Source organism: Mustelus asterias, chromosome 6, assembly GCF_964213995.1.
Source record: "Mustelus asterias chromosome 6, sMusAst1.hap1.1, whole genome shotgun sequence".
Taxonomy (NCBI): Eukaryota; Metazoa; Chordata; class Chondrichthyes; order Carcharhiniformes; family Triakidae; genus Mustelus; species Mustelus asterias.
Genome location: NC_135806.1, coordinates 130,021,270 through 130,048,590, shown reverse-complemented (window position 1 = coordinate 130,048,590; position 27,321 = coordinate 130,021,270). Strand labels below are relative to the sequence as shown.

The window sequence follows — 27,321 nt, the reverse complement described above, 5'->3', positions numbered from 1 at the left end:
TCATAGCAATACTCCATCCCATCATCTCGAAGCTCCTCAGTGGAGTGGAGCTAACCAACCTGACAAGTGGGAAACTGTTCAACCTCCAACGCCTCCAGGTCAGAAGCAAGACCACCTCAACTTCTGTCATTGAACTGCACTATGCAGACGGCACCTGTGTGCGTGCACATAGAGGCTCAGCTACAAATCATTGTTCACGTATTCACTGAAGCGTATGAGAGAATGGGCTTCAGACTAAACATCTGGGAAAAAAAGGTTCTCTACCAGTCTGCACCTGTCACACAAAACTGCTCCCCAGACCATCAAGGCCCATGTGAGCCCCTGGGCAATGTGGATTATTTCCCATACCTCGGGCGCCTTCTCTCGGCACAAGCAGACATCAACGATGAAATCCAGCATCAACTCCAATGTGCCAGTGCAGTCTTCGGATGCCTGAGGAACAGAGTGTTTGAAGACTGAGACCTCAAATCCAGCACCAAGCTCATGGTCTACAGAGCAGCCGTGGTCCCTGCCCTCCTGTATGCATCGGAAAAATGGACAATGTACAGCAGACAGCTCAAATCCCTGGAGAAATATCACCAATGCTGCCTCTGCAAAATCCTGCAAATCCGCTGCAGGACAGGCGTACCAATGTGAGCATCCTCTCCCAATATCCCAGTATTGAGGCACTGGTAACACTCGAGCAGCAGCAAGCGCAGGCCACATTGTCTGCAACCTAACACAAGACTCCCGAAACAAGTGTTCTACTCCGAGCTCCACAATGACAAGCGATTACTAGGAAGGCAGAGAAAACACTACAAGGACACTCTGAAAGCCTCCCTAAATAAATGCAACATCCCCATCGACATGTGGAATCGCTTGCCTTAGAATGCACAAACTGGAGAAGAAGCATCCACAAAGGCGCCAATCATCTCGAGCATCACCGGGTAGAGCAGAGGCCAAGTGTAAACAGCAGAAAGGGAGCGCAGAGTCCAGAGCATCCCACCCATCCGCCAAACGTGTGGCAGAATCTGCGGCTCCAGGAGTGGACTATTCAGCCACTGCAGAATTCACCTAACCAGAATGGAAGCAAGTCATCCTTGACGCAGAGACTACCAAAGAAGAACAATTAGGAATTGAGTTGTGCGAGACCACTTAGGGATGAGTGACCATAATGTGATAGAATTCTTCATCAAGATAGACAGTAATTGATTCTGAGACTAGGGTCCTGAACCTTAATAAAGGAAACTATGATGGTATGAGGCATGAGTTAGCTATGATGGATTGGGAAACGTTACTTTAAGGGATGATGGATAAGCAATGGCAAACATTCAAGAGCGCATGGGTGAACTGCAACATTTGTTTATTACTCATTTGTTTAAAGACAAAATACTGCGGATGCTGGAATCAGAAACAAAAACGGGAAACAAAAGTGCGTGGGAACGGGGGTTGTTTAATCGAGATTGGTAGAAAACTCATTGGCAAACAGGAAACAAAGAGCAGGAACAGGTCTTTTCCAAATGGCAGACAATGACGAGGGAATTATCGCATGGATCAGTGCTCGGACCCCAGTTATTCACAATATATATTAATGATTTAGATGAGGGAACTAAATGTAATATCTCCAAATTTGCAGGTGACACAAGTTGGGTGGGAGAGTGAGCTGTGGAGAATGTAGAGATGCTTCAGTGTGATTTGGACAAGTTGAGTGAGTGGGCAAATGCATGGCAGATGCAGCATAATCTGGATAAATGTGAGGTTATCCATTTGGAGCAAAAACAGAATGGCTATGAATTGAGGGGAATGTGCAACAAAACCTGGGTGTCCTCAAACACCAGTTGCTGAAGTTAAGCATGTAGGAACAGCAGGCAGTAAAGAAGACAAATGGTATGTTGGCCTTCATAGCGAGAGGATTCAAGTAGAGCAGGGATGTCTTGCTGCAATTAAACAGGACCTTGGTGAGACTACACCTAGAATAATGTGAGCAGTTTTGGTCCCCTTATCTGAGGAAGGATGATCTTGCTATAGAGGGAGTTCAGCGAAGGTTTACCAGACTGATGTCTGGGATGGAGGGACGAGAGTTCAGAAGAATGAGGGGGGAATCAAATCCAAACCTATAAACAGCTGGACAGGGTGGATGTTCTCGATGTTGGGGGGAGTCCAGAAGCAGGGGTCATAGTCTAAGGACAAGGGATAAACATTTTGGGCTTGTAATAAGGAGAAATTTCTTCTCCAGAGTGGTATGCCTGTGGAATTCGCTACCACTGAAGAATAGTTAAGCCAAACATTGTATGTTTTCAAAAAGGAGTTTGATATAGCACTTGAGGTGAAAGGGATCAAAACATAAGCAGGGAAGGTGGGAGATCAGGCTATTAAGTTGGGTGATCAGCCATGATGACACTGAATGGTGGAGCAGGCTCAAAGGGCTGAATGGCCTACTGCTGTTCCTATTTTCTATGTTTTTAAAGTCCATGTACACCACATCATCAGCATTCCCCTCACCAACTCTCTCTAGTTAAACCCTTAACAAACGTCAGAGTCATAGAGCAATACAGCACGGAAACAGGCCCTTCGGCCAACCGGATCATGATGACCATGGTATGCTCCCAGCTAGTCCCAATTGCTTGCGTTTGGCCCATATTCCGTTAATCCTTTCCCATCCATGTACTTACCCAAATGCTTTTTAATGTTGCTATTGTACCTGTCTCGACCACTTCCTTTGGCAGCTCATTCCATAGACGTGCAATCTTTCCTTATTTAATCAGCATTTGTCTACGTGGCTATTAATTTTGTTCCGAATTATTATTACTAGATGTTTTCACATCATAGAGGTTAAACTGACTTATCTTATCTGTGCACTCTTTTTTGAACATGGGTGTAACATTTGCAATTCTCCAGTCTTCTGGCACCGTCCCAAGTCTAAGGAAGACTGGAAAATTATGGCCAGTGTCTCTATAATTTCCACTCTCAGTCCCCTGTATGGTGGTAAATATTAATTCAATACTTACCACCCTTTTACTATTTATATGCCAATAGAAGACTTGGAGATTCCCTTTACTGTTAGTTGCCAGTCTCTTTTCATACTCACACTTGTTTGTTTTTTCACTTTTCCTCTGAACCCTTTATCGAATTCTCCATTGTATTATCTACTTGACATCTGTCATAAGCATACAAACATACAAATTCGGAGCAGGAGTAGATGATTGGGCCTCTTGAGCAGGCTTCACCATTCAATGCGATCACCATGGTACATCTGTAGCCTCAACTACACATGCTGCGTACCCCGCATCCCAGATTCTTGACTCAAGGGAGTCAATCGACTTCTGCCTTAAAAATGTTCAACGACCCTGCCTCCATCGATCTACAGGAAAGTGAGTTCCAAATATTCACAACCCTTAGAGAAGTGTAAAAATAAGGGCTCTCTCATTTCAGACTATGCCCCCTAGTTCTAGTCCCTCCCACAAGGGAAAATATCCTTCAGCATCCATAGTGCCAAATCCCCTTAGGATCTTATATGATTCAGTCGGATCCAGGAAAGGAAATCTGCCATCCTTACTTGGTCTGGCCAACATGCAATTCCAGATATACAGAAATATGGTTGACTCTCAAATGCCCTCTGAAATGGAGAGCAGTTGGGGATGGACAATAAATGCTGGCCCAGCCAGCGACACCCACATCCTGTAAAGGAACCTCTTTTCTGAAAGATAATTTCTCATTCTTCTGAACTACAACACATATAGGCCCAGCCTGTCCAACTTTTCCTCAAGATAATCCCATTCCAGGTGTCAGTCCAGTGAACCTTCTCTAAATTGCTTCTAAGGCATTTATATCCTTTCTTAAATAAGGAGACCACAGTACTTTAGATGTGGTGGCACCATTGCCCTGTACAACTGCAGCAAAACATCCTTACTTGTACATTCCACTCCCTTTGCAATATACAACATATTCCATTTGCTTCCTACTTTTTCCTTTTCATCTTAATCCCCATGTTTTGTCATCCAGGGAGCACTGGATTTGTTTACCCTACCTTTTCCTTACAAGGGAATATACCCCGACACTGCTGGGATATCCTATCTCAGAAGACAAACACGGGGGACAGAGTACCCTTCGTCGTCCAGTACTTCCCCGGGGCGGAGAAGCTACGGCATCTCCTCCGGAGCCTTCAACATGTCATTGATGAAGACGAACATTTCGCCAAGGCCATCCCCACACCCCCACTTCTTGCCTTCAAACAACCGCACAACCTCAAACAGACCATTATCCGCAGCAAACTACCCAGCCTTCAGGAGAACAGTGATCACGACACCACACAACCCTGCCACAGCAACCTCTGCAAGACATGCCGGATCATCGACACGGATGCCATCATCTCACGTGAGAACACCATCTACCAGGTACACGGTACCTACTCTTGCAACTCGGCCAACGTTGTCTACCTGATACGCTGCAGGAAAGGATGTCCCAAGGCATGGTACATTGGGGAAACCATGCAGACGCTACGACAACGGATGAATGAACACCGCTCGACAATCGCCAGGCAAGACTGTTCTCTTCCTGTGGGGGAGCACTTCAACTGTCACGGGCATTCAGCCTCTGATCGTCAGGTAAGCCTTCTCCAAGGCGGCCTTCATGACACACAACAGCGCAGAGTCGCTGAGCAGAAACTGATAGCCAAGTTCCGCACACATGAGGACGGCCTAAACCGGGATGTTGGATTTATGTCACATTATCAGTAACCCCCACAGCTTGCCTCCTGGACTTGCGGGCTATCCTGTCTGGAGACAATACACATCTCTTTAACCTGTGCTTAATGCTCCCTCCACCCACATTGTCTGTATCTTTAAGACCTGGTTGGCTGTAGGGATTCGCATTCTAATCAGTATTCTGTAACTTGATTTTGTGTCTCTGTGCCCTGTTTGAGAGCACATTTCCACTCCATCTGATGAAGGTGCAGCGCTCCAAAAGCTAATGGTATTTGCTACCAAATAAACCTGTTGGACTTTAACCTAGTGTTGTTAAAACTCTTACTGTGTTCATCCCAGTCCAACGTCGGTATCTCCACATCATATCCTATCTCTCCAGCATTGTAATGCCCTCCTTAATCAATACTACCATTCCTCCCCCCCTTTCTTCCTTTCCCTGAACTCCTTGTATCCAGGAATATTTAACACTCAGTCCTGCCCTTCTTCAGGCCAGGTCTTTGTCATAGCCACATTTCCACATGATATAATTCACCTGCAATTCACCAATCTTGACCACATTCTGTGCATTCATGAACACGGACATTAACTTTCTCCCTCACCCTGATCCCACCTATTCCCTGCTCCATTGCCATCTCTCTCTCTCCTAGCATAAAGTAAAAAGTTTATTAGTCACAAGTAAGGCTTACAGTAACACTGCAATGAAGTTACTATGAAATTGCACCTTGTTATTCCTCTCTAATAATTCTGCCTGCTTCCCATAGCCCTGCCAAGTTAGTTTCAAAGCAGTGGAAAACGGTCTAGGCTCTATTTAGGTGCAACTTGCCCATCCTGTACAGGTCCCAAGTCCCCCAGTCAGTTCCAATTTCTGAAGGACCTAAAGCTCTCCCTCTTGCAATGCATTCATTGGCTTTATCCTATTTCTATGCTCATTTGCACATGGCACTGGGAGTAAACTGAAGAATACGGAGTTCCTGCTTGCTAATTTCCTACTTTGCTCCCTAAACTCTGACTGCAGGGCCACATCCCTCTATCTGCCTGTGTCGTTCATACTAATGTACATTATGTTCACCCACCCACCTTAAGGTGCTCTGCAGCCAGGGACATCCTTGACTCTGGCACCAGGGAGGCAATGCCTATGGCCACAGAAACACCCATCTATTCCTCTAGCTATCGAATGATTATTATTGCCCATTATTATCATTATTGCCCCTCCAATCTTCCTTGTATCCTACCTGTATAGCTGAGGCATCTATGGCACTCTGGACTTGGCTCTGGCTTCACTCCAGGATGATCCATCACCCTCATGTGTATACAGAACTGAGTACTAGTTCATAGAATCCCTATTGTACAGAAGGCGGCCATTCAGCCCCATTGAGCCTCCACTGACAACAATCCCACCAGGCAACCCCACCCTGCTAATCCCCCTGACACTAAAGGGGCAATTTAGCATGGCCAATTAACCGAACCTGCACATCTTTGGACTGGGGGAGGAAACTGGAGCACCCAAAGGAAACCCACGCAGACAGGGGGAAAACATGCAAACTCTGCACAGACAGTGACCTGAGGCCAGAATTGAACCTGGTCCCTGTCACTGTGAAGCAGCAGTGCTAACCACTGTGCCACCCAACTGAACGTTGGCAAGGGTGGGATTGGTGGGTGGAGAGCGGAATGCACTCAGGGGACTCCTGCACTACCTGCCTGTTTGGTGGTCAACCACTCCTTTTCTCCTTGCAGACTCTAAGATGGTCACATCTATAAACATGCTATCCACAAAGCTTACAACCTCACGCATGCAGCTGGTATAAACTAAGTAACATAGGCACATAATTAATTTTGTCAATTAACAAGATGATTCTACATTGGAGAGAGCCTAAGTTTATCTACGCTCATCCTTCCAGAATATAAATTCAATTGTCTTAAATTAGTACAATGTTGATGTGCGATCAGCTTTCTTGATTACCCCTGTGTGCAGCTGTTGGAACATATTGCATTTCACACAAATAATGCTCGTAATCTTACCCTTTACCCTTTGGGGCGGCATGTGGCACAGTGGTTCGCACTGCTGCCAGGGACCCAGGTTCGATTTCCGTCTTGGGTCACTTATGAGGAGTTTGCACATTCTCCCTGTGTCTGCGTGGGTTTCCTCCGCTGCTCCGGTTTCTTCCCACAGTCCAAAGATGTGCTGGTTAGGTGCATTGACCATGCTAAATTCTCCCTCAGTGTAACCGAACGGGTGCTGGAGTGTGGCAACTACGGAATTTTCACAGTGCCTTCATCGCAGTGTGAATGTAAGCCTACTTGTGACTAATAAACAAGCTTCAATATTACCCTTTACAGTCCTGTCGTTCTGACCAATTTGAAATTTATTTTTGATGCCTTGTTGAAAATTTTAAATCTCTATCCAAGTACCTTCCCAAGAAGTCTTTTTGATACTGAAGAACCTTAGCTTATCAAGAATTCCTTCAAGTGGAAACATGTGCAGTGAGGTCGATTTAGCCAGGGAAAGGTTACATCTTCAGAAAACATGGCCAGAAATGGTGCTCTGAAGGGCCAAAATGTGGACATAAAGAAAATGAAATTTTGTAATATAAATTCTGTGATCACATATTGACAAATGAATGATAGATCTACCCCCAGAAAGAAGACAGAATACATATGAAGTGTGAACATACATTATCTGAACAAGAAAGAAATGTGATAAAGAGCTTTGGACAGAAATGGCTAACATCGCTTCATTGCTGACCGATAGACCATTCATTACAGGTTGCCTCAGTCCCACATTCCGAATTCCGTCCATACACCACACTGCCTCTCCCCCTCACTTTCCTCCTTTTAGACATTTGCTAAAACCTGTCTCTTTGACCAAGCTTTTGGACATTTCACCCAAAATCTCCTTATGTGGCTTGGTGTCTGTGAAATGCTGTGGAGCGTTTCATTATGTTAAAGGCACCAAGTTACACAGCAGGGGGAGATTACAAAGGAGTCTGAATGAGGACGAGAATTTTAAAAAATCAAGGGAGCCTATGTTGGTCAACGAGCAAACGGGTGATGGATTAGTGGATATTAGAACAAAGAAAATTACAGCACAGGAACAGGCCCTTCGGCCCTCCAAGCCTGCACCGATCATGCTGCCCGACTGATCTAAAACCCCCTACTCTTCCGGGGACCATATCCCTCTATTCCCATCCTATTTATGTATTAGCGTGGGTTAGGTTATGGGCAACTGAGTCTGAAATGAGCTCAAGTTCCCGGACAATAGAAGCTAGGAGGCCACCAGGAGAGTATTGGAATAGACAAGTCTGGAAGTAACAAAAGCATGAGACTTTCAGCAGCAGAATAGCTGAGGCAGAGGCAGGTGATATTTTGGAGGTGGAATTAGGTGATTCCTGTCAGGCAGACTACGTAGGCGATGTGGCGGGTACACAGTCTCTGTCCAGAAACTCGGAAGCTTGGATTTCCCCACATGCTGTACAGCAAGTTGCCTATTGCTGTTTGGGAGAGGGTGAGATAGTTGTCTGATCCCTGATGTGGGGCTGGCTGAAGTGGGGGAGCACGGGGAATGGTGGAGTTAAATGGAGGAGGGGAAAGAGGACATTGACCTCCCCCCTGAAGTTGTCCTCCCTTCCCTTCAGCTGCTACCTTTCTAGGACCTGGGAAACTCAGCCAGCCATGGTTCGATCTGGAAAGCAGGTTAAATCAGAGGCTACCAGCCTCATTAAAATGTTTCATTGACCTGACTCCTGGGAGTAGGCTGGTTGCTTCCCTCTGTCAAAGACAAAATTAAAGGGTTTGGAGTTAGTTTCCTTTCCAAGTTTTAACAGCTCACCTGACTCCAACCCACTGATTTTGTCAATTATGATTCAGCCTCATTTTTATTTGAATAATGGAGAGGCAACATGTAAGTGAGAAAAAAGGAAGGGACCAAGGATAGATCCTTCAAGGTAACAGTGCAGAGACAGGGAGAGAAGTAATTAAAACAGGCCTTTCGGCCCAACTGGTCCTGCTGACCATGGCGCCCTCCCAGCTCATCCCAATTGCCCGCATTTGGCCCATATCCCTCTACAGAGTCAATTGAAGGAGATTCTCTGGCTACAACTAGGTAGGCAGACATGGTGCCAGGTAAAGGCCATCTCGCTCAACGCCATATTGGAGGAGGGTGGTGTGGTCAAATATCTCAGAGTTTGCACAGCTGTGGAGAAGAATAAATAGAGGTGGCAAGCAACAGTCCGGCCATTTTAGTGATATAGTAAGAAGTCTCACAACACCAGGTTAAAGTTTAACAGATTTATTTGGTAGCACGAGCTTTCGGTGGGCTGCTCCTTCATCAGGTGAGTGAGGGGTTCACCTGATGAAGGAGCAGCGCTCCGAAAGCTCGTAATTCCAAATAAACCTGTTGGACTTTAAGCTGGCGTTGTGAGACTTCTTACTGTGCCCACCCCAGTCCAATGCCGGCATCTCCACATCATTTCGGTGATATACCAGGGATGGAAACCTAATTGGCAAGATTCAAACATGGAGTTGTGGCTCAAATAGTCAGTGACCCTCAATGTATTTGAAAGATATTTTTACTTTAGTAAAACAAATTATGACATTAATGCAAGTTTAACAGGTGATAATCCATAATTTTATTACGAGATAGTACCTCAGTCAGTTTATTCTGTTATTTGTGAGAATCACATGCATCAATCCCAGTTACTTCATTAAACAAATCCTCTGGTGGCACAATTAAACATCTGGATTTTTCTGTGCATTGTTTACCTTGATAAAAGTATCAAGCCTGAATAAGAAAAACAAAATCTTATTTGACAGTCACACCCAAGTAGCACTGAAATATTCTAATATTTTAAAATGAATCTCTATGTTCACGTGGCAACATATTCAGCAATATATAATGTTGCAAGAAGGTGCCACATTGAGCACTCTAATAATTCTAAAATATTTTCTATTCTATCACAAGGCTGTCATCCATATCTTTATTGCCTTTAGACTCAACTATTTCAATGCAGTCCTAACCAACCTCCCAGCTTGCCCTTCTGTAAATGTGAATTAATCAAAAACTTTGCTGCCCTGACCCTAACTTGCACCCTTTCCCATTCACCCACACTTGCAGACCTACATTGACGCTCATTAGACAATGCCTGCATTTTAACATTCGTATCCTTCATGTTCTCAACCGTCCCCATCTCCGAAAGCTCCTGCAGCCCACAATCCTCAGATCTCTCTGCTCATCCAATTTTGATCCTTTACCCATTCCCAATTTTCACTGCTTCCTGCCAGGAGGTTGTCCCTTCAGATGTCCGAATTCTAAGCACTCGAGTTCATATTGCAAATTTCGTGGCTCTCTACCTCTTTCTCCCTTTAAGTCACTCTTTAAAAAACTTACCTCTTTGACCAAGCCTTAGGTCACCATAGAAACATAGAGAATTACAGCTCAGAAACAGGCCTTTTGGCCCTTCTTGTCTGTGCCGAACCATTTTTTGCCTAGTCTCACTGACCTGCACTTGGACCATATCCCTCCACACCCCTCTCATCCATGAACCCGTCCAAGTTTTTCTTAAATGTTAAAAGTGACCCCGCATTTACTACTTTATCCGACAGCTCATTCCACACTCCCACCACTCTCTGCATGAAGAAGCTCCCCCTAATATTCCCTTTAAACTTTTCTCCTTTCATCCTTAACCCATGCCCTCTGGTTTTTTTCTCCCCTAGCCTCAGCGGAAAAAGCCTGCTTGCATTCACTCTATCTATACCCATCAAAATCTTATACACCTCTATCAAATCTCCCCTCAATCTTCTACGCTCCAGGGAATAAAGTCCCAACCTATTCAATCTCTCTCTGTAACTCAGCTTCTCAAGTCCCAGCAACATCCTTGTGAACCTTCTCTGCACTCTTTCAACCTTATTTACATCCTTCCTGTAACTAGGTGACCAAAACTGTACACAATACTCCAAATTTGGCCTCACAAATGCCTTATATAACCTTACCATAACACTCCAACTTTTATACTCGATACTCCGATTTATAAAGGCCAATGTACCAAAGGCACTCTTCACGACCCTATCCACCTTTGATGTCACTTTTAGGAAATTCTGTACCTGTATTCCCAGATCCCTCTGTTCAACTGCACTCTTCAGAGTCCTACCATTTACCCTGTACGTTCTACTTTGGTTTGTCCTTCCAATGTGCAATATCTCACACTTGTCTGCATTAAATTCCATTTGCCATTTTTCAGCCCATTTTTCTAGTTGGTCCAAATCCCTCTGCAAGCTTTGAAAACCTTCCTCACTGTCCACTACACCTCCAATCTTTGTATCATCAGCAAACTTGCTGATCCAATTTACCACATTATCATCCAGATCATTGATATAAATGACAAACAACAATGGACCCAACACCGATCCCTGCGGCACACCACTAGTCACAGGCCTCCACTCAGAGAAGCAATCCTCCACAACCACTCTCTGGCTTCTTCCATTGAGCCATTGTCTAATCCAATTTACTACCTCCCCATGTATACCTAGCGACTGAACCTTCCTAACTAACCTCCCAAGAGGGACCTTGTCAAAGGCCTTGCTGAAATCCAGGTAGACAACATCCACCGCCTTCCCTTCATCCACTTTCCTGGTAACCTCCTCGAAAAACTCTAATAGATTGTTCAAACATGACCTACCACGCACAAAGCCATGTTGACTCTCCCTAATAAGTCCCTGTCTATCCAAATATTTGTAGATCCTATCCCTTATCACACCTTCTAATAACTTGCCCACCACTGACGTCAAAGTTACTGGCCTATCATTTCCCAGATTTCTTTTGGAACCTTTTTTAAACAACGGAACAACATGAGCCACCCTCCAATCATCCGGCACCTCCCCCGTGAATACTGACATTTTAAATATGTCTGCCAGGGCCCCTGCAAGTTCAACACTAGCTTCCCTCAAGGTCCGTGGGAATACCCTGTCTGGTCCTGGGGATTTATCCACTCTGATTTGCCTCAAGACAGCGAGCACCTCCTCCCCTTTAATCTGTAAAGGTTCCATGACCTCCCTACCTGTTTGCCCTATTTCCGTAGACTCCATGCCCGTTTCCTCAGTAAATACGGATGCAAAAAAACCATTTAGTATCTCCCCCATCTCTTTTGGTTCCATACACAGTCTACCACTCTGGTCTTCAAGAGGACCAATTTTATCCCTCACTATCCTTTTGCTCCTAACATACCTATAGAAGCTCTTTGGATTTTCCTTCACTCTGTCTGCCAAAGCAACCTCATGTCTTCTTTTAGCCCTCCTGATTTCCCTCTTAAGTAGTTTCTTGCACTTTTTATACTCCTCGAGCATCTGATCTGTTCCTTGCTGCCTGTACATTTCATACAACTCTCTCTTCCTCTTAATCAGTGTTACAATCTCCCTTGAGAACCAAGGTTCCTTATTCCTATCTACTTTGCCTTTAATCCTGACAGGAACATACAAACTCTGCACTCTTAAAATTTCTCCTTTGAAGGCCTCCCACTTTCCATTTACATCCTTACCAGAGAACAGCCTATGCCAATCCACACTTCCCAGATCCCTTCTCATTTCATCAAATTTGGCCTTTTTCCAGTTCAGAACTTCAACCCGGGGACCAGATCTATCCTTATCCATGATCAGGTTAAAACTAATGGCATTATGATCACTGGATCCAAAGTGTTCCCTCACACCCACATCCATCACCTGCCCGAACTCATTTCCCAATAGGTGATCCAATATCGCATCCTCTCTAGTTGGCACCTCTATATACTGATGTAGAAAATTCTCCTGAACACATTTTACAAACTCTACCCCGTCTAAACCTTTAACAGTATGCGAGTCCCAATCTATATGTGGAACATTAAAATCCCCTACTATCACAACTTTGTGTTTCTTGCAGTTGTCAGCTATCTCTCCGCTGATTTGCTCCTCCAATTCTCGCTGACTATTGGGTGGTCTATAATACAAGCCCATTAATGTGGTCATACCTTTCCTGTTTCTCAGCTCCACCCATAGGGCCTCTGTAGACAAGCTCCCTAATCTATCCTGCCTGAGTACCGCTGTAACATTTTCCCTGACCAACAATGCCACCCCCCCACCTTTTATCCCTCTGCCTCTATCCCACCTGAAACATTGGAACCCTGGAACATTGAGCTGCCAGTCCTGCCCCTCCTGTAGCCAAGTTTCACTAATGGCTATAATGTCATATTTCCATGTGTCTATCCACGCCTTCAGCTCATCTGCCTTCCCCACAATACTCCTGGCATTGAAATAGACACACCTCTAAAGATTATTTCCACCACACTCTACCTTCCATTTGTGATTTTGCTTGAACTAACCTGTCTTTTTACCCCTGCTCCACTATCTGCTGTGGCACTCTGGTTCCCATCCCCCTGCAAATCTAGTTTAAATGCTCCCCAATAACACTAGCAAATCTCCCTGCAAGTATATTGGTCCCCTTGTAGTTTAGGTGTAACCCGTCTCTCTTGTACAGGTCCCACCTGCCCCAGAAGAGGTCCCAATGATCCAAGAATTGGAAACCCTGCCCCCTGCACCAGTTCCTCAGCCACGTGTTCATCCGCCCAAGCACCCTACTCCTGCCCTCACTGGCATGTGGCTCAGGTAGCAATCCTGAGATTACTACCCTCGGGGTCCTGCTTTAATATGCTGTAATATTTCCTTAAGTGTTTTTTTCTTAAATTTTTCACTTGAATGTTATTCGGAAAGAGATAGGTAAGATTATTGGGGGGGGGGGGGGGGGGGAGAGGTCACTGGGGATAGGTAGGAATGTGGAGATAAAGCTACAATCAGATCAGCCACGATCTTATTGAATGGTGAAGCATGCTCAATGCCAATCAGCCTACTTCCGTTCGTATGTTGCCTTTTGCAGTATGGCTGACCAGGAAACTCTCCGCTCTACCATCCACTCGCTATAAGGCATACTGGAAGGCTGAAAAATTCTGCAATGCTACAGGGAGGAGTAAGCAATCCTATTCAAAATAAATCATTTACTGAGACAGCAACGATTTAAGGATTGCAACTAAACAGAACAAGTAACGTGCTTGCTTTAAGGTGGGGATGGCTTGTTGGCCTGTACAGGGATCGAACCACCAAACCTGGTGTTATTAGCATCACGCTTTAACCATCTAAACCAGCCACTTGTTTCCTATGAAGCATCTGGGGATGTTTTACTGTTAATGGTGCTATATAAGTACCAGTTTTTACTAGAAATTTTTTAAAAATCACATTCTAAAATATGAAATGGGCAGAGAATAAGGAATAATTCATTCAAACTCAGCATTCCCAAAGCAAAGAATGTCATATCTTATGATGTTATTTGAACACCTCAATCAGATTATTGCTTTGTAATCCTCTCCATCTGTTCTGTACCTTCTGAATTTAGCGTCAAAACTGCAATATACAGCTTTTATCCAATCTGTTCGCTTTGCTTATCCAACCTACTAACTCCCCCATGGTTCATGTAGTCTATGGGTACATTTGTCTGCAAAAATTGTCAGTTTTTGAACTGCTGGTTTCCAAATTACCACTACCTTATCAAGGACTTAAAAACAAGTCAATAAGTGAGCAGACTTTGCACGTTAACCTTGGAAAACATTGGCTCCCTCCTGCTTAAAGAGCAATGATGATTTATGCTAAGAAAGATAAAGGTTGTTAACATCTGGGAATGAAATTACACTGGACATACAATTTCAAAACAAAGCACTCTCAAGTCAGCTGCAAATGAACTGCAGGAACTCCGTTTATTCTGACCCGATCCCAGCAGGGTGTTCCCTATTCTGCCAGAAAGACAATTTCTACTTACCGCAGCAACTACCCTGTAGTTCCTCAATGCAACTGACAATATCCCCCAAATTAAACCCGGCCTTACTCGCGACTGGGTTGAAACTGCCCGAGTTCAGTTCACAGAGGATCATCACAGCAAGCGAAGACATTAATCCCATCAATCTGTGCTGGATTTAAGTCACTGTCCTGGAGGTGAAAGTACAGTTTCCAAGCCATTTCAAACACCAGAAAACATTCACCTTGCATTACAGCATTTTACAGAATCGCTGTGACTTCTAGTGGTGCAAGTGTACCATGCCCGCCTCCAGTCCTCCACAGGAGACAGAGGCAATAAAGGGACACCTAAATCATTAAAAAAACTTTGGAAGAGCACTTAAATGAGGCTTGCTAAACTCCAGTATTGTCCAAAATATGCTGAGATTTGGCCTGCAAGTTCATACTCACCTAACTATTCATGATGCAGCAATATTTTTCAAAGAACTGTCGATACACCACTGAATAATACAGCTACTATTGTGTCATTGTCAGCCCTTTGAAAGAGCTATTCAGTTGGTCCCACTCCCTTGTCTTTCCCCCAGAGGCCTGCATTTTTGTTTCATCTAGGCTAGCTCCAAGGCAGAAGAAATAAAGTTAATGGGAGCAAGGTGCTGCAGGAGGAAATCACAACTCTGCAATTGGTCATTTTAGGAGGACATCTATAAACTACTCTAGAGGTCAGCATGCGAGTCAGAATTTGAAGCCTCTAAAAACCGTTTCAAAATCGGGGTCAACTTATACAGAGTATAAAAATGTGAACCTCCACTGTGTTAAGATGCTGGAACTCCCTCTCAAGCAGCACTGTGGGTGTACCTACATGATATGGACTGCAGCAGTTCAAGGAGGCAGCTCACCACCACATTCTCAATTAGGGATGGGCAATAAATGTTGGTCTAGCCAGTGATGCCCACATCCCGTGAATAAACTTTTAATAAAAACGGCGTGGGTGGTCACAGTTTGGAATATGGCAAAAAAAAAGTTAACTCATTTTAACGTGGCATGGTTCCCTCGCCCCCACCCCCCTCCCTCGCCCCCACCCCCCTCCTCCCACATCTAGCTTTCCTTGATCTGCCTGTCATCTATCTGCTCATTGCCCTGCTCTTCTTGTATTTGAAGAGGAAGGTCACAGCCACTGCAGCCATATCTGGGAAAAAGAGTCGTGCAGAAATTCTTGCACAAAACAAAAAATCCTATGCCACTCCCTGTAGGCTTCTGCCATTTGACAGGACTAGAGGAAGCACCAAAAACTTGTACAATCATATCAGCAGCTAGAATGTTGACCCAAATGGCACTTGATGTACAGGTTGATCCCTTTTTTCAGCCACAACATGCTGCATTAGTAGCCTGCTTCAATTTTTCACCCCACCAATGCTTTCAACTGCCCATCATGCTCAGCTATGTGAGGATAACGAGAGGCGCTGGCTGTACCTTTGAGCCCCAATAACTGCTGGTTTCAAATCTACATTGCACACTGATTGACATTATGATCTTCCTGCTTTCCATCTACTTGAACACCCTCAGCATAATGGTATTTGGAGCAATTGGCAGATTTGGATGCCATTTTGGGTCCCGAACAGAACCCATAACTGGGGCTACTGAGCCCACTTGTGATCTTTCACATTCATGAATTACTATAATACCACCCCGTCAACAACTGTAACCATATCTATAAAGACACTGCAAAAACAGATAATCTGGAAGCACAGAACAGTTAAGTGATTACTGAGGAAAAAACACAATCCATATTTTGGATTTGCACTCGTTTTGAAATTGAAAAACAAAGCAACCATATTAATGGAACATAGAAAAGTGTATGGGGGGGCGGGGGAAGGAATACAAAGTTTGATTATTTTTTCTTCCCTTTTTTCTGATTCTAGATCTATGGCCTGCTTCTCCGTATTGACTCTGATTTATAACTTGCAGTTCTACAACAAATGCACTTCAGGCTAAAGAAATCCAGCATTCTGCTACAACTCTCACCAATTTTTGCAGATGAACCACAGAAAGCACCTTTGCTGGATGTATCAGAGCTTGGTATGGCTCCTGCTCTGACCAGGACCGCAAGAAACTACAAAGAGTTGCGAACATAGCCCAGTCCTTCATGCAAACCAGCCTCCCATCCATCAACTCTGTCTACATTTCCCACTGCCTCGGAAAAGCAACGAGCATAATCAAGGACCCCACGTACCCCAGACATACTCTCTTTCGCAACAAAAACAGAGCTCTGACGAAGGGTCATCTAGACTCGAAATGTTGGTTCTATTCTTTCTCCACAGATGCTGTCAGACCTGCTGAGATTTTTCAGTATTTTATACTCTCTTCCACATTCTTTCGTCATGAAAAAGATACAATAGTCTGAGAACAAGCACCAACCAACTCAAGAAAAGCTTCTTCCGTTTGAATGGATCTATCATCTATTAAGCTGATCTTTCTCTACACCCTCTCTGTAACTGCAACACTAAATCCCCGCACCTCTCCTTTCCTTCTCCTACATGAATGGTACGTTTTGTCTGTATAGTATTCAAAAAATGCTTTTCACTGTATCCCAATACATGTGATAATAAAATCAAATCAATGCATCATTCCTAATTTGCTTTAAGGGTCATCTGGAGTCGAAACGCTTTTCTCTCCTGACGGATGCTGCCAGACCTGCTGAGATTTTCCAGCGTTTTCTCTTTTGGTTTCAGATTCCAGCATCCGCAGTAACTTGCTTTTATCACTCCTAATTCTTCAGCAATAGTTTTACAATTCCTCCTGAAAACACTGCAAGCCACGGGAAGATAGTTTTACAATTCCTCTTGAAAACACTGCAAGCCATAGGAAGGTGGTTTGCAAATCCTCCTGAAAGCATTGCAAATGGAATACCTGTCGGCGAATTGACTTATTTAAAATGCACACACCACTTATAGGTGCACAGATGCTGTTTGGAACTAGCCCTCTCCCCACCCCCACCTTCAGTCACAACATTGCCCGCCGCAACCTAACCTGCTGCCAATACACAATGGCCCCGCCTTTCAGCGTCGCCAACCGCGGCTGCCGATTGGCCAGCTGACGCCAGGCGCGCGGGGCCCCTCCTCCTCCCCAGCAGCAAAGTTAGGTAGACCGAGCAAAGCGCTCGCGCAGACCCCGCCTACCTGTTGGAGCCGCGGTTCCTCGGATTTCCACGACGGCTCCAAAAAAACAACAACAACCGGAGGAGGAGGAGAAAGGGACAACAAAAATATAAAAGGGGAGGGAAGGGATGAGATTACAATCGGTCGGCAAAATAAGAAGTCAGCCCGCGAAGGTCTTCATTCGGAGCCATCCGAGGGGCGGTAGGTGAAGGGAGGAACGAAAATAAATCGGATTTTTTAAAAATAAGGGCCGCCGCGGTACTTTCACTTTAAACCCCCTCCTGCGTCTCATTAACTTTTTTCCCCCCCTCAAGGCGCCTGCGTGAAAGCGGTCGCTTGATGTCAGTGGCGTGACGGAATCACGCTGAAAGCGACGTCGAGACCGTGACGCGATAGCGCAGGACGTTTGTTGGAGGCGGAGACGTCATTAACGCCAATTGGCCCTTTCACCGCGGGCATGCGCCGTGGAGTGTCATGTGATCTTAGGGAGCTGACCCCCCTTGGCAACTAACTGGGAGGCTGTGGGTTCAAATTTCACGATGTGGAGATGCTGGCGTTGGACTGGGGTAAACACAGTAAGAAGTTTAACAGCAGCAGGTTAAAGTCCAACAGGTTTATTTGGTAGCAAAAGCCACACAAGCTTTCGGAGCTTTAAGCTCCTTCGTCAGGTGAGTGGGAATTCTGTTCACAAACAGGGCATATAAAGACATAAACTCAATTTACATGAATAATGGTTGGAATGCGAATACTCACAGCTAATCAAGTCTTTAAGGTACAAACAATGTGAGTGGAGAGAGCATTAAGACAGGTTAAAGAGATGTGTATTGTCTCCAGACAGGACAGCCAATGAAATTCTGCAAGTCCAGGCAAGCTGTGGGGATTACAGATAGTGTGACATGAACCCAAGATCCCGGTTGAGGCCGTCCTCATGTGCGGAACTTGGCTATCAGTTCCTGCTCAGCGACTCTGCGCCGTCGTGTGTCGTGAAGGCTGCCTTGGAGAACGCTTACCCGAATATCAGAGGCCGAATGCCCAACAGGAAGAGAACAGTCTTGCCCGGTGATTGTCGAGCGGTGTTCATTCATCCGTTGTCGCAGCGTCTGCATGGTTTCCCCAATGTACCATGCCTCGGGAAATCCTTTCCAGCAGCGTATCAGGTAGACAACGTTGGAGGCCTTCACGACACACAACGGCGCAGAGTTGCTGAGCAGAAACTAATTGCCAAGTTCCGCACACATGAGGACGGCCTCAACCGGGATATTGGGTTCATGTCACACTATCTGTAATCCCCACAGCTTGCCTGGACCTGCAGAGTCTCACCGGCTGTCCTGTCTGGAGACAATACACATCTCTTTAACCTGTCTTAATGCTCTCTCCACTCACATTGTTTGTACCTTAAAGACTTGATTCGCTGTGAGTATTCGCATTCCAACCATTATTCTGTAAATTGAGTTTGTGTCTTTATATGCCCTGTTTGTGAACAGAATTCCCACTCACCTGAAGAAGGGGCTTAAGGCTCCGAAAGCTTGTGGCTTTTGCTACCAAATAAACCTGTTGGACTTTAACCTGGTGTTGTCAAACTTCTTACTGTGTTCAAATTTCACCCCAGGGTTTTTCTTAAATAGCAGCAAAAGGCTGCAAGTCCTGAAAATCTGAAAAAAAAACTTTAAAATGCTACATAAACTCAGAGATTAGAAAGGGTACCTGGGTATCCTCAGGCTAGTATGCACAAGATGGGCTGAATGGCCTGCTCCTTGCTGTAATGGCTGTAACCTTTTTATGGTTCTACGGGCTAGAGAGAGAGAGAGGAACACAGTTAAGTTTCGAGTTAATATGACCCTTCACCACAGTTATGGGTAGCACAGTGGTTAGCACTGCTACCTCGTAGCGCCAATTCAATTCAATCCAGGTTCAATTCTGGCCTCTGTGAAGTTTGCACATTCTTCTCGTGTCTATGTGGGTTTCCTCCGGGTGCTCCAGTTTCCTCCCACACTCCAAAGATGTATGCATTAGGTGGATTGGCTATGCTAAATTGCTCCCTAGTGTCAGGGGGGCCTAGCAGTGCTAATACATGGGATTATGGGGATAGGTGGAATTGTTGTCAGTGCAGGCCGAATTGCCTCCTTCTGCACTGTTAGGATTCTATGAACTGTTTATCCAGCATCTTCTGTTTTTATTCCAGTGGCTTTCTCGTCTCAATCCAGGCTGACATCGCTAGTGCCATACTGATGGGCTGTGCCCTGAGGTCTTTCAGACAAGATGTTAAGACAAATTGTCTGCCCACCCCATTTAGTGGGTGTTGGGGGGTGGAGGAGGGTGGTATGTCAAAGATCCCTCTCCGCTGGTTTGAAGCCGTGATCTCGCCAGTTTCAAGCCAATATTTATCATAGAAATCATAGAAACCCGACAGTGCAGAAGGAGGCCATTCGGCCCATCGAGTCTGCACCGACCACAATCCCACCCAGGCCCTACCCCCACATATTTACCCACTAATCTACACATCCCAGGACTCTAAGGGGCAATTTTTAACCTGGCCAATCAACCTAACCCGCACATCTTTGGACTGTGGGAGGAAACCGGAGCACCCGGAGGAAACCCACGCAGACACGAGGAGAATGTGCAAACTCCACACAGACAGTGACCCGAGCTGGGAATCGAACCCGGGACCCTGGACACTCGATCAACACCGCTGATATTAAAGGAATCACGCCATTGCTGTTGGTGGGTTTGCGGTGTGCGCAGATGGACTGTTGTGTTTTGTGCCGAGGTACTTTGGTACAGACTGGGCACATAAAAGGTCCTACAAATGCAAATTATTTTGATCATATTGGTTTCAGGTTCTTCACGTAATTAGAAACTGGCCAAGGCCTCTCCAAAAGCACATCCAAACCTATGGTCTCTTACCTGGAAAGACAAGGGTGGTGTGGAAACACCATTATCTCCAAGTTGAAAATATTTATTTCCATCATTTCTATATTCAGCCTTGTTCTCACTTGTTTATCATCCTGAAATTGGTCATAGGCACTCTTTCTGCTTCATCTTACTCTTTATCTCATTCTTCATCCAGGGAGCTCGAGCTTTCTTTGTCCTAGCTTTCCCCTTAATGGGAGTGTTCCTTGATTCTATCCAAACCACCTCTTTCAAGGCTGCCCACTATTCCATTATAGCTTTGCCTCCAGGGCCAGATCTCTTGTAAATACCCCATCCCCCATTGAAATTGACCCTCCTTCAATTTCTTTTCCACTTTGGACTTCTCCTTGTTCTCTTCCATTGCTAATCTAAACCTATGATCATGTTCCCCATCTGATACTTTTTCCAAGTGACCTCACTCACCAGAGCCAAATGCAGCGATGCCTCCTTCCTCATTTGATTAGATCGAGTTTGATGTTCAAAATTCTGATATATTTCAGAAACAATTCCTTCTCTCTACCTTTTAAAATTGTGCACGTCACTCCCCTATTTAAGAAAGGTGAGAGAGAGAAACCAGGAAATTATAGACCAGTTAGCTCCATCTGTTGTCAGGATACTTTCTCCACTTTCTCAGAAAACGAAGGAAATTTGGCATGTCAGCTACAACTCTCTCCAACTTTTACAGATGCACCATGGAAAGCATTCTTTCTGGTTGTATCACAGCTTGGTATGGCTCCTGCTCTGCCCAAGACCGCAAGGAACTTCAAAAGGTCATGAATGTAGCCCAATCCATCACGCAAACCAGCCTCCCATCCATTGACTTTGTCTACATTTCCCGCTGCCTCGGCAAAGCAGCCAGCATAATTAAGGACTCCACACACCCCGGACATTCTCTCTTCCACCTTCCTTCGGGAAAAAGATACAAAAGCCTGAGGTCACGTACCAACTGATTCAAGAACAGCTTCTTCCCTAGTGCTGTCAGACTTTTGAATGAACTTACCTTGCCTTAAGTTGTTCTTTCTCTACACCCTAGCTATGACTGTAACACTACATTCTGCACTCTCTCGTTTCCTTCTCTATGAACGGTATGTTTCGTCTGTATAGCATGCAAGAAACAACACTTTTCACTATATGTTAATACATGTGACAATAATAAATCAATTCAAAGATATTACTAATGTATATATTGAGAGTAGGATGAATTAATACCTTGAACAGTTTTAGATAATCAGAGAGCGTTAAGTTCTTATACCTGCTTTATACATGCATGAGTTGGTTAACTCAGTGGACTGGATGGCTGGTTTGTGATGCAGAGTGACGCCAATAGCATGGGCTCAATTCCTGTACTGGCTGAGGTTCTTCATAAAGGTTCCGTCTTCTCAACTTTGCCCCTCACCTGAGGTGTGGTGATCCTCAGGTTAAATCACCACCAGTCAGCTCTCCCCTTTCAAGACCTATGGTCATCTGGGACTACAGCGACTTTGCCTTACGTGCATGAGTAAAATGGGGATCAACAAAATTGTTACTTGAGATTAAAAAGAATGTGTGAACTGAGAGGTTCTTATCACTGGTGCCCGAGTGAGGCAACTTCTTACGAGCTGTCCCCAGCATACCCTCTAATTTCATCTTTTATCCTCATTCTGCGCTCTTAAAACTGAACTCTAACTCTTCTAAACTTTCCAATAATGCTGTTTTTCACTGTATTCTGCACTTTATCCTTTCCTTCTCCCCTATGTACTCTCTGAACGGTATGTTTTGCCTGTACAATATGCAAGAAACAATACTTGTCACTGTATCCCAATGCATGTGACAATAATAAATCAAATGTCACGATCCGGAAAGATCAAACAAGCTGTGGTTCTTTTCTCTTAAAGAAGGTTGTGGATTAACTTAATAGAGGTCTTTAAAATAATGACGGGCGAATGATGATGTGAGAAAATGTTTCCAGTTGTAGCGAGTCCAAAACTAAGGGAATTATGTTGTGAGATAGTCGTTAATAAGCCCAATGGGGATTCGAGGAGAAACTTTTATTTAGACATTGAGCAGTCAGAATGTGAAATTTGCGACCATGGGGGAATAGTTGAGGCGAGAGAGTATAGATAGATTTAAGTGTATGCAGAAGAAATTACTGGAAGGATATGAGATTGGGGCAGCCCAATGGCACTGTGGTTAGCACTGCTGCCCCACAATGCCAGGGACCCGGGTTTGATTCCTGGCTTGGATCACTATCTGCGTGGAGTTTGAACATTCTCCCCATGTCTGCGTCAGTTCCTCCGGATGCTCCGGTTTCCGCCCAGTCGAAAAGACGTGCTAGTTACTTGCATTGGCCATGCTAAATTCTCCCTCAGTGTACTCGAACAGGCACCGGAGTGTGGCGACTAGGGGATTTTCACAGTAACTTCATTGCAGTGTTAATGTAAGCCTACTTGTGACACTAATAAATAAACTTTTAAAAAATGATGCTTAGAGAAGGTTGATTTAGAGCACAATCATCGCCAAAGACATTAGACAAAATGGCATGTTATGTCCTGTACAATCTAAACACGATGTGGAGATGCCGGCGTTGGACTGGGGTGAACACAGTAAGAGTTTTAACAACACCAGGTTAAAGTCCAACAGGTTTATTTGGTAGCAAATACCATTAGCTTTCGGAGCGCTGCTACTTCGTCGGATGGAGTGGAAATCTGCTCTTTTGAGAGCAGATTTCTACTCCATCTGACGAAGGAGCAGCGCTCCGAAAGCTAATGGTATTTGCTACCAAATAAACCTGTTGGACTTTAACCTGGTGGTGTTAAAACTCTTACCACAAATGCATGGAAGTGTTTAGATTGTATCAATCATTTGACCTAATATTTCTTTGTGTCTTGGTTTGTTTGATTTAGTTTCATAACTCCTCTTTGGAATGGGATATTTTAACCAGGTAGCGGGCGCTATATAAATGCATATACTCGTTGTAGCATCCCTATTTCTGTAATGGAAGCGGCACATTCGATCAACTGAAAGAACATGAGATAGAATAATTGTGTTTGGTTTGGGGAGGGGGGGTGCTATATTCAAGAGCTGAACCAGAAGAGTTGTCGGCTGCACATAAAGTGGAGAGAAAGAGAGAGAAAATTCCTCTTGTTTGGGAAAGTGCGGCGCGGAATTGCGATCGGCCGCATCCACCCGCCCGGCGCGAAGAGAGCGAGTGAGGCGGCCGTTAGAGAAGCTGTCAATCAAATTCAAACCCGGCCGCGCGAGGCTCCCGCTGCAGCCCCTCAGTGAGTGAGAGAAGCTGTCAATCAAATTCAAACCCGGCCGCGCGAGGCTCCCGCTGCAGCCCCTCAGTGAGTGAGAGAAGCTGTCAATCAAATTCAAACCCGGCCGCGCGAGGACGCGGTGGTCCCACCCAACACCATCCCCCACCCCAGTCCGTTAAAAGAATCCAGAAGCGGGTGGAGCGGAGCCGGCCAACAGGTGAGGGGGAGTTTTGTCAGCTGACACGCTGGTGGTTGGGGGGGGGAGATGCTCTGCCTCCACATTGGTCACATTTCCCATCATCCTCTCTGCCCATAACCCTCTGGGCTCACAACATCTGGCCCCCTGACCCCCAACTCGAACCCCGGGACCGGAACCCTGACCCCCACCTCGAACCCCGGGGCTAGAGCCCTGACCCCCCACCTCAGACCCTGGGGCTGGAGCCCTGACCCCCCACCTCAGACCCCGGGGCTGGAGCCCTGACCCCACCTTGAATCCTGGGGCCGAAGACCTGACCCCACCTTGAACCACGGAGCCAGAACCCTGCCCCCCCAACTCGAACCCTGCGGCCAGAGCCCTGCCCCTCACCTCGAACCCCGGGGCTGGAGCCCTAACCCACACCTTGAACCCCGGGGTCAGAGCTCTCTGACCCCCTCACCTTGAACCCCGGGGCCCTGACCCCCACTTTAAACACCGGGGCCGGAGCCCTGACCTCCACCTCGACCACCGGATCCAGAGCCCTGACCCCCACGTCGAACCCCGGGGCTGGAGCCTTAACCCCCACCTTGAACCCCGGGGTCAGAGCTCTCTGACCCCCTCACCTTGAACCCCGGGGCCCTGACCCCCACTTTAAACACCGGGGCCGGAGCCCTGACCCCCACCTTAAACACCGGGGCCGGAGCCCTGACCCCCACCTCGAACCCCAGGGCCCTGACCCCCACCTTAAACACCGGGGCCGGAGCCCTGACCTCCACCTCGACCACCGGATCCGGAGCCCTGACCCCCACCTCGAACCCCAGGGCCCTGACCCCCACCTTAAACACCGGGGCCGGAGCCCTGACCCCCACCTCAACCACCGGATCCAGAGCCCTGACCCCCACCTCGAACACCCAGGCCTGGAGCTCTGACAGCTCCCCTTGACCCCCGGAGGCTGGAGCCCTGACCTTCCCCAAACCCCAGGGCCTGAGGCATGACCCCCCGGAGCCTTGACCCCTAACGACCCCCCCCTGAGACCAGAGCCCTGACCTCGGGGGGCTGGAGTTCTGACCTCCCCGCCCATCACCACTGCAACCCCCGGGGCCGGAACCCTGAATCCCTCCTCGACTCCCAGGACTGAAGCCCTGATCTACACCCCCACCATGCCCCCAGGGCCAGAGCCGTGACCCCTTCAACCCCCCTCCCAGAGCTGGAATCCTGAGCCCTGCCTAGCTCCCACCCAATTCCCCTGCTCCCCTTCCCTCGGAGTCAGATCCGTGCTACAATCGCATTTCCCCTTCTCTTGGTCCTCGGTCATCTCCCTGTTCTGGAACCCCAACAACCCCCCGTCTCCACTTCGGCAATAATATCTGTTCCTCGATTGAAACCTCACTTCATTGTATTTTTGTAACAACATTAACATTGGGTTGCTGCAGAGTCACCTGACAAGAGGGAGCACCAAAAGTGCCTATCTGTTTCACAGCAGCACTGAAGTAATACACATATTTGCTGCTCCAAACAAACTAGAACATTCTCAGGTAGTCCGAAAGCGACTGTACCAGCTAAGTGATGATATTATGCCTTTTCTATTGTGTCCGCTGGCCTTGGAAGAAGTCTCACTGAGGGATGTGAGCTTGCAAAGCACAGCAACTTGTGCACAAATAAGAGCAGGAGTAAGCCACTCAGCCCCTCGAACCTGCTCTGCTATGTAACAATATAATGTGAAGGAATTGCAATATCGTTCCAAATCAGGATGGTGTGTGACTTGGAGGGGAACTTCCAGGTGTTCCCCATTTTCTGCCCTTGTTCTCTCGGTGGTAGAGGTCACAGGTTTGGAAGGTGCTGTCGAACAAAACTTGTGAGTTGCTGCAGTACATCTTGTGAATAGTACACACTGCTCCCACTGTGTTGCTGGGGGAGTGAGTGAATGTTTAAGGTTGTAGATGGGGTGCCAATCTAACGGGCTGCTTCATCCTGGATGGTGTAGAGCTTGAGTGTTGCTAGAACTGCACTCATCCAGGCAAGTGGATTCCATTAAACTCCTAATTAGTGCCGTGTAGGTGGTGGATAGGCTTTGGGGAGTTATTCACCTCATAATTCCCAGCCTCTGACCAGCTTTTGTAGGCACAGTACTTATCTGGCTGGTCCAGTTCAGTTTCTGGTTAATGGTAACCACCCAGGATGTTGTTAGTGGGATGGTAATGCCATTGAATGTCAAAGGGAGATATTTGGATTCTCTCTTGTTTGGGATGGTCATTGCCTGGCACTTGTCTGGCGCAAATATTACTTGTCATTTATCAGCTCAAGCCTGAAATATGTCCCAGTCTTGTGCATATGGGCACTGATCAGTTCGGTTTCTGAGGAACCGCAAATGGTGCTGGACATGGCGCAATCTAAATTTAAGTTTTAAGTTTATTTATTAGTGTCACAAGTAGGCTTACATTAACATTGCAATGAAGTTACTGTAAAAATGCCCTGGTCACTACAGTCCGGCGCCTCTTTGGGTACACTGAGGGAGAATTTAACACATCCAGCACATCTTTCGGACTGAGAGAGGAAACTAGAGCATCCGGAGGAAACCAGTGCACCCGGAGGAAACACATGCAGACACGGGGAGAGCGTGCAGTCTCTGCACAGACAGTGACCCAAGCCGGGAATTGAACCTGGGTTCCTGGTGCTGTGCAGCAACAGTGCTAACCACTGTGCCCCCGTGCCGCCCCACCATCAGCTAATGTCTGATCTTATGATGGAAGGAAGATCATTGAAGCAGCTGGGCCTTGGACACTACCCTGAGGAACTCCTGCAGTGATGTGGTACAGGGGAAATGTTAAGGGGAAGTTTTTCACATAGAGGGTGGTGGGCGAGTGGAATCGGCTACCGTCAGTGGTGGTGGAGGCAAACTCAATAGGGTATTTTAAGAGACTCCTGGATGAGTACATGGGACTTAATAGGATGGAGGGTTATAGGTAGGCCTAGAAGGTAAGGATATGTTCGGCACAACTTGTGGGGCCAAAGGGCCTGTTTTGTGCTGTAGTTTTTCTATGTTTCTATGTCCTGGTACTGAGATGATTGACTCCAATAACCACAACTACCTTCCTTTTGAGCTAAGTATGACTCCAACTGGAAGGGGGAGATTTCCTCTTGATTTCCATTTACTTTAATGTTGCCAAGACTCCTTAATGCCACCCTCGGTCAAATACTGTTGTGACATCAAGGGCAATCTCTTTCACATCCCCTTTTGGGGTCAGTTCTTTTGTCCATGTTTGGACCAAGACTATAATGAGGTCAGGTGCCAAGTGACCCTGGCGGAATCCAATCTGAGCATCACTAGGAGTTTACAG

General features: G+C 46.2%; 2 protein-coding genes across 5 annotated transcripts in view; one reads left to right on the top strand and one right to left on the bottom strand.

Annotated features, from left to right (window-relative positions):
* The window catches only part of fbxo8 (F-box protein 8), a 110,897-nt gene extending 93,117 nt beyond the window's left edge, over positions 1-17,780 (bottom strand). For 2 of the 3 annotated variants that reach the window (XM_078215116.1, XM_078215117.1), the window contains exon 1: positions 17,660-17,780. The gene's annotated coding sequence lies outside the window, so the exon portion shown is untranslated. Of the gene's footprint in view, positions 1-2,651; positions 2,754-17,659 lie in introns of those variants that run through there. The other variant, XM_078215118.1, reaches the window with a different exon arrangement.
* Positions 17,712-27,321, top strand: part of cep44 (centrosomal protein 44) — a 59,313-nt gene continuing 49,703 nt past the window's right edge. The window contains exon 1 of one of the 2 annotated variants that reach the window (XM_078215115.1): positions 17,712-17,839. The gene's annotated coding sequence lies outside the window, so the exon portion shown is untranslated. Of the gene's footprint in view, positions 17,840-23,501; positions 24,005-27,321 lie in introns of those variants that run through there. The other variant, XM_078215114.1, reaches the window with a different exon arrangement.